Here is a 6050-nt window from a genome sequence, read left to right as displayed (position 1 = left end):
GTTCTGATTTTTTAGGGTATATTCCCAGTAATGCAATTGCTGGGTTAGATGGTATTTCTATTTCCAACTTTTGGAGAAAGCGCCATACTGCCTTCCATGGTGGTTGCACCATTTTACACTCCCACAAGCAATGAATAAGGTTTCTCCACAACTTTGCCAGCATTTGTTGTTTGCTGCTCTATTGAATTTTGCTATTGTTATTGGGGTGAGATGATATCTCACAGTTGTAACGACTTCAATTCTTTCCCATCTATTATGATGTTGTCTATTGACCCCATTGTGAGGATCTTGGTTTTCCAGATGTTGAGCTCATACTGGAGGCTGTAGTCCTTGATCTTTTGCAGCAGGCACTCCTCACTCTCAGTGAGCAAGGTCATGTCATCTGTATATTGCAAGCTGTTGATGAGTCTTCTTCTGATCCTGATGCCACATTCCGCTTCATAGAACGCAGCTTCATTTATTATTTGCTAAGCAAACAGATTGACTAAGTATAGAGTAAAGGTATATCTGATGGACACTCTAGCTGATTTTAAACCATGCCATGTTCCCTTGCTTTGTTTATACACAGCTTCTTGGTCTAGGTATAGATTTTTGTATGAGCTTGCAATTAATTGTGCTTGCAAGTAGGAATCTCTATTTTGTTTTTTTAAAGGTGAAATGTTTAGATCAGATTCCTAGGCCTCAGAAAATAGACAAACTTAAGCCTTGAGCTTTTATGCCTTGTGAAGATTAAGTGGGAATGTTATATCAGTGTCAACATATATCATTTTTCTTAATATAATTAATAATAATTTGCAGAAGGAATTGGTTTCATACTTGAAAAATGCCCAGCTTGCCTTTTGCTGTGTCGCAGATGGAATGGCTCTTCTTTGCACCAAGCAGCAAGGTGGCTCCTTCTTCTCCAACATCTCCAAGCTGGAGTCCAAGACACTTGGAAAAGGTGCAGCAAGAGTGCTCCTTGTTGGTCTAAGATTATGAAGCTTTGTCTCACATACTTTGGGCATGTTGTTAGCAAAGGTTATTCCTTTGAGAGGGACATCATGCTCAGAAAGTGGAGGGATCTCAAAGGAGAGGAAGACTCTCAACCAGATGGCTTGACTGACATGCTGACTATAGAAATGGTCTTGTGTGTTTCAGAGTTTGTGAGGAGGGCACAGGATAGGAGAGTGTTCAGATCAATTGTTCATAGAGTCGCTATGAGTCAAACTCGATGGCACCTAACAACAAAAACAACAACAGATCAAAGGAAATGAACTCAAACAGATAATATCCTGTAGTTACGGTGTTATTAGACCATGGGTTTTTTATTGGGTCTATCTATGAGAACTACCAGAAATATAATCTGGGTTTAGAAAAGGCCTTAGCACTTGGAACATCACAGCCAATGTCAGATGGATCTTGGCTGAAAGCAAAGAGTATGATAGGAAGAATGTCTATCTGTGTTTCGTTGACTAAGCAATGGCATTTGACTGTGTGGATCGCACAGATTGTGGCTAACCCTGAGAAGAGTGGCAATCTCAGAACGCGTAATTGTGCATGTAAAACCTATGCTTGGGCCAGGAAGTAGTCATCAGAAGAGAGCAAGAAAACACTGCATGGTTCAAAGTCAGGGAATGAGTACATCAGGGATGCATCTTGTCTCCGTATCTTTTCAATCGATAGGCAGAACAGATCATTTGGGAGGCTGGACTTTGGGAGGTGGAATGTGACATCAAGATTGTTAAAAGGCTCATCAACAATCTGTCCTATGCAGATGACACAACTTTGCTTGCTGAAACTGCAGGCCTGAAGCATTTGCTGCAGAAGATCAAGGACCGTAGTCTTCAATATAGATTGAAGCTCAACATCAAGAAAATGAAGATTCTCACCACTGGGCCAATTGGCAGCACCATGATAGAGAGGAAATTGAGATTGTTAACAGTATCAGCTTACTTGGATCCAAAATCAACATTCATGGAACCAGCAATTAGGAAATCAAAAGAAGAATTCCACTGAGAAAATCTGCTATCCAGGACTTCTCCAGGGTAATAAAGAGCAATGATGTCAGTCTAGAGACTAAGGTATGTCTGATCCAGTTCACTGTCTGCAGTTACACATCAGAAAACTGGACAATGACTAAAGATGACAGTAGAAGAATCAATGCCCTTGAATTGTGGTGCTAAAGAAGAGTAATGAAGATGGACTGCTGAGAGAACAAAATTGGTTTTTCCTGGAGAGGGTGAAATCAAGTTTTCTGTTGGAGGCAAGGATTTTGAAGCTCCATATCACATACTTTTGGCATATTACGAGGAAGGACCAGTTCTTGGAGAATGCTATCATGCTAGGAAGGATAGACAACTTAAGAGAGGAAAACCCTGGAGGAAAAGGGTGTGTCAGTGACAGTGAGATTGGCTCAGGATAGGACAAAGTTCAAAGCTATTGTGCATATGGTCACTATGAGTTGTAGGCAACTCAATGGCACATATAACAACAACAAACAAACTATGAATAACTTAGGTTGATATTTAGAGGCAAGAATCGTGTGACTCGACTCACATACTTTGGGCATGTTATACCAGAAGGTGGGACCAGTCTTTTCAAAAAGTTGTTGCTGTGTACCATCAAATCAGAACCTACTTATAGCTGACCCTCCAGTGGGTATTCAGAGGCAGTTTCATTGCAGGAAGGGAGATTGTCCACTTTCTCCCAAGAAGCAACTGGTGGATTCAAATCACATGCCTACGGGATTGCAGTGCAACTCCTTATCACTAAGCCAGCAGAGTTCCCTTAATGTGTGACTTGACTCACTTATTTTGGCAGAGATTCACCACTGGGTTGATTGGCAGCATCATAATAGACAGTGAAGACACTGAGATTGTTAACAGCTTTAGTTTGCTTGGTTCCACAATCAACACTGTTGGGATCAGCAGCCAGCAAATCAAAAGAGGAATTGGGACAGTTGGCTGTCAGGGACCCCTTCAGAGTACTTAAGAGCAACGAAGTCAGTTTGGAGACTAAGGTACGTCTGATCCAAGCCATGGTCTTCACAATTATTTGCTATGTGTCAGAAAGCTGGAAATGACTAGGGATGATGGAAGGATAATTGATGTCTTTGAGCTTTGATGCTGGAGAAGAGTATTGAATATACCACAGACTGCTAGGAGAAGAGACAGGTTTGTCCTAGAGATGGCGAAGGCTGGCTGCTCCTTGGAGGCAAGGATTCTGAAGCTTTGTCTGACATACTTTGGCCATGTTGCAAGGAGTGACCCATCTTCAGAGATGAACATCATGCTTGGGAGAGTGGAGGGACAGTGCAAGAGAGGAAGACCCTTGATGAGATGGATTGAATTCAGTGACTGGGGTAATTAGAGTAGGTGTGTCAGAGACGGTAAGGTTGGCATAGGATAGACCAGGGTTTAGGACTGTTTTACATAGGGTCGCTATGAATCGCAAGGGACTCGAGGGCACATAACAAGAAGAATTAGGAGGGGAGACTAGTCGTTGGGAAACATATTAAACTTGGAAAAGTTAGGGTCAGTGAAGAAAGAAAGACAATCAATGAAAAGGATCGATCCAGTGACTTCAAGAGTATGTTTGAACATAGCAGAAACTGAGAGCATAGCCCAGGATTGGGTAGGGTTTTGTATTGTACAAAGGGTTGATGAGAGTTGGAGCCCACCTCACTGACACAACAATAACAAAAAGAGAAGTAGATCTGTCAAAAACCAATATGTATTTACTGCTCAATTCAGTGGCAGTGTTTGCCTCATTTTGCATTAATATTAAGTTTCAAATTGTCACTTTAATCTTATCAGAGACTTCCAGAGTAAACAATAGCACAGTATGAGAAATCTCAATTGTGTAACTTCTGCTCTTTTTGTCTTGGAAACAGAAAATGTCATTTTTTTTTAACCTGCTCCCCCTTTCCCCACTGTTGGGCACTTAAAAAATATCAATTGCTCGTTACTTATATAAATATTTTATGGTTTAAAAAAACTTCAAATTAGTGAAAGAGCTACTATTCGGCAAAGGACACGCATCTTGGCCTCTCTCATTGATGTCCATATTTTTCTCAGACGAACACCAAAGGAGGGTCAAAATCCATGCTTGGAACATATTTCCCTGATTTAAACTTCGAAAATATCTCACAGGTTAGGTCTTCAAGGAAAAGGGAAAAAAAGAATTTGCCGTCTGCTCTGCTTTCCGATGCTCTCGCAGGCCCGCAGCCTCCGGACGGCCCCTTCCCGCGCGCATCCGGCCGACCCCAGGCGAGTACGCGCCCACGTGCGCCGCGCTCCAGGCGCTGGAGACCTCGGTGGCGCTGCGGCCGGACACCGCCTACACCAAGGATTGGCCGGCAGGGCTGGACTGAGGCGGAGGAGGGGGCTCGGAGTGGGGGCAGCGGGCGGTGGAGAGGGAGTAAAGGGGGCGGTACCCTGCCCCGCGCCCCACCCCCGGGTTGGTTACCCTGTGAGGCTCCCACGTGCCCTCCCCGCCTTTTGCTGCGCCGCGGCTGGACTCGCTCTTCTTCGCACCGACCAGCGAGGCGGCGCCTTCTCCTCCTGCCTCTCCAAGCGGGAGTCCGAGACACTTCCAGCCGCCCTCCCACCACTGCCTCTCGGCGCGGCCCGGGTAAGCTGCCAAGTCTCCCGCCGTAAGGAGGGGCCGCAGGCGAGGGGTAGCATGGAAGGGGTGGGGCGGGGGCCCTGAAGGCTGCGTTTAGTGGCGCACAGCTGCTTACAGCTGCGGGAGAGCTTGTTCCAGGCACCCAAGGGCCAGACTGTCCCGAGGGTTGCAGCCGAGGCTCCTCGTCTTCAGGGCTGCTCACGGATTGCGCCTCATCTGCTCCTCAGAGGCGTAGAGGGCCCTAGTCGCCAGGAGAGCACTGGTCTATGGGCTGCTGGTTTAGTCCCTGTTCGGCCGAGGGATCCACGCATTCCTCTGTGGGAGGCTAGAGAACCTCATTCTCCACCTTCCCAGCTCCTCACCCCTGACCTGTCCGCCGAAGGGTCCCTGAAGTCGCTTTCCTCACTCTTGGGATTCTTGGTTTAAATATAGAACACAACTTGGCACTCTGGAAGACCTTTCACAGCCTAGACCTGCTGGGGATCTGGTAGCGCAGGTAAAATGGCCCATCGATTTTTTTTTTTAAATTAAATCTCCCTCGACTTTAAAAAATAAATGGGTGCCATTTAAAACTCATTAGAGATCCACAGTCATTTAAAAGCCTATTTTCATGCAGTCTTCAGGTTTGCACGTGGAATGCAGTTCTTTGATGTTTAGGGAATCACACTTTGCCCAGCAACCCTGGGTACCCATTCTTGGAAAAGGTCAGCCTTCTTTTCGTCTGATGGAATAAGGTATTCAGATTAAATAAGGTATCGTAAAGTTTTTTAAAAGATATATCCTGAACGAAAGTTAAAGAGTTAAGAAAAATTAGTCTTAAGAAGGGGAAGCACTAGAGTTTAATGTTTAGCTTAGTTAAAACTTGTAAATACCTAATGCAAATTATCCTTAAAAAGCCCATTGTGTTGTATACCATAGAGTCGGAACCGACCCATAGCTGATTATCTGGCCTTTCAGAGCAGTTAATTGCACGGGAGGAGATTGCCCGTCTCTCTGTCTCTCTCCCTCTGAGCATATTGGGGCTTCTTGCCCCTAGGCTACCAGAGATCAATTTAAAAGCCCGTAGCTGATTAATTTTAAATTGGTTATGTTTCTGTAGACATTAGTACAGGAACCTTGATTCTTGTAATGAGGGCTATCATCAGGCTATCACTAGGATAGGGCAGAATCTTGACAGGGACAGGGTTACTTGAGAGAGTGTGGGGTCTCTGATTTGATAATACTTTTCAATTTTTGCCTGAATGCTTCAGTAAAACTTCTGATGCTGCTTTTCTCCCTCAGCATTGATGATTATCTCTTGCGGAAATTGTAGACATTTGTAGCCTTTTTCGAGGAAATTCACAAAATAGGAAGTTTTAATTTTATGCTTTTGTGACAGGGTCTAGCTTCTGCATTCATTGGTTCAGTACCCACTGCTCTCCCAAAAGTCAGCAATTAGACCGACC

At 44.6% G+C, this 6050-nt stretch overlaps 1 pseudogene; it reads left to right on the top strand.

Annotated features, from left to right (window-relative positions):
* Positions 1-4185: 4185 nt before the first annotated feature.
* LOC102864903 overlaps positions 4186-6050 on the top strand; it is a 17485-nt pseudogene continuing 15620 nt past the window's right edge.

This window comes from Elephantulus edwardii, unplaced genomic scaffold (genome assembly GCF_000299155.1).
Source record: "Elephantulus edwardii isolate Elephantulus edwardi_28Jun2011 unplaced genomic scaffold, EleEdw1.0 scaffold00128, whole genome shotgun sequence".
NCBI classification, from domain to species: Eukaryota; Metazoa; Chordata; class Mammalia; order Macroscelidea; family Macroscelididae; genus Elephantulus; species Elephantulus edwardii.
The sequence above is the reverse complement of the archived record's forward strand: the minus strand, read 5'-3'. Positions and strand labels throughout refer to the sequence as shown.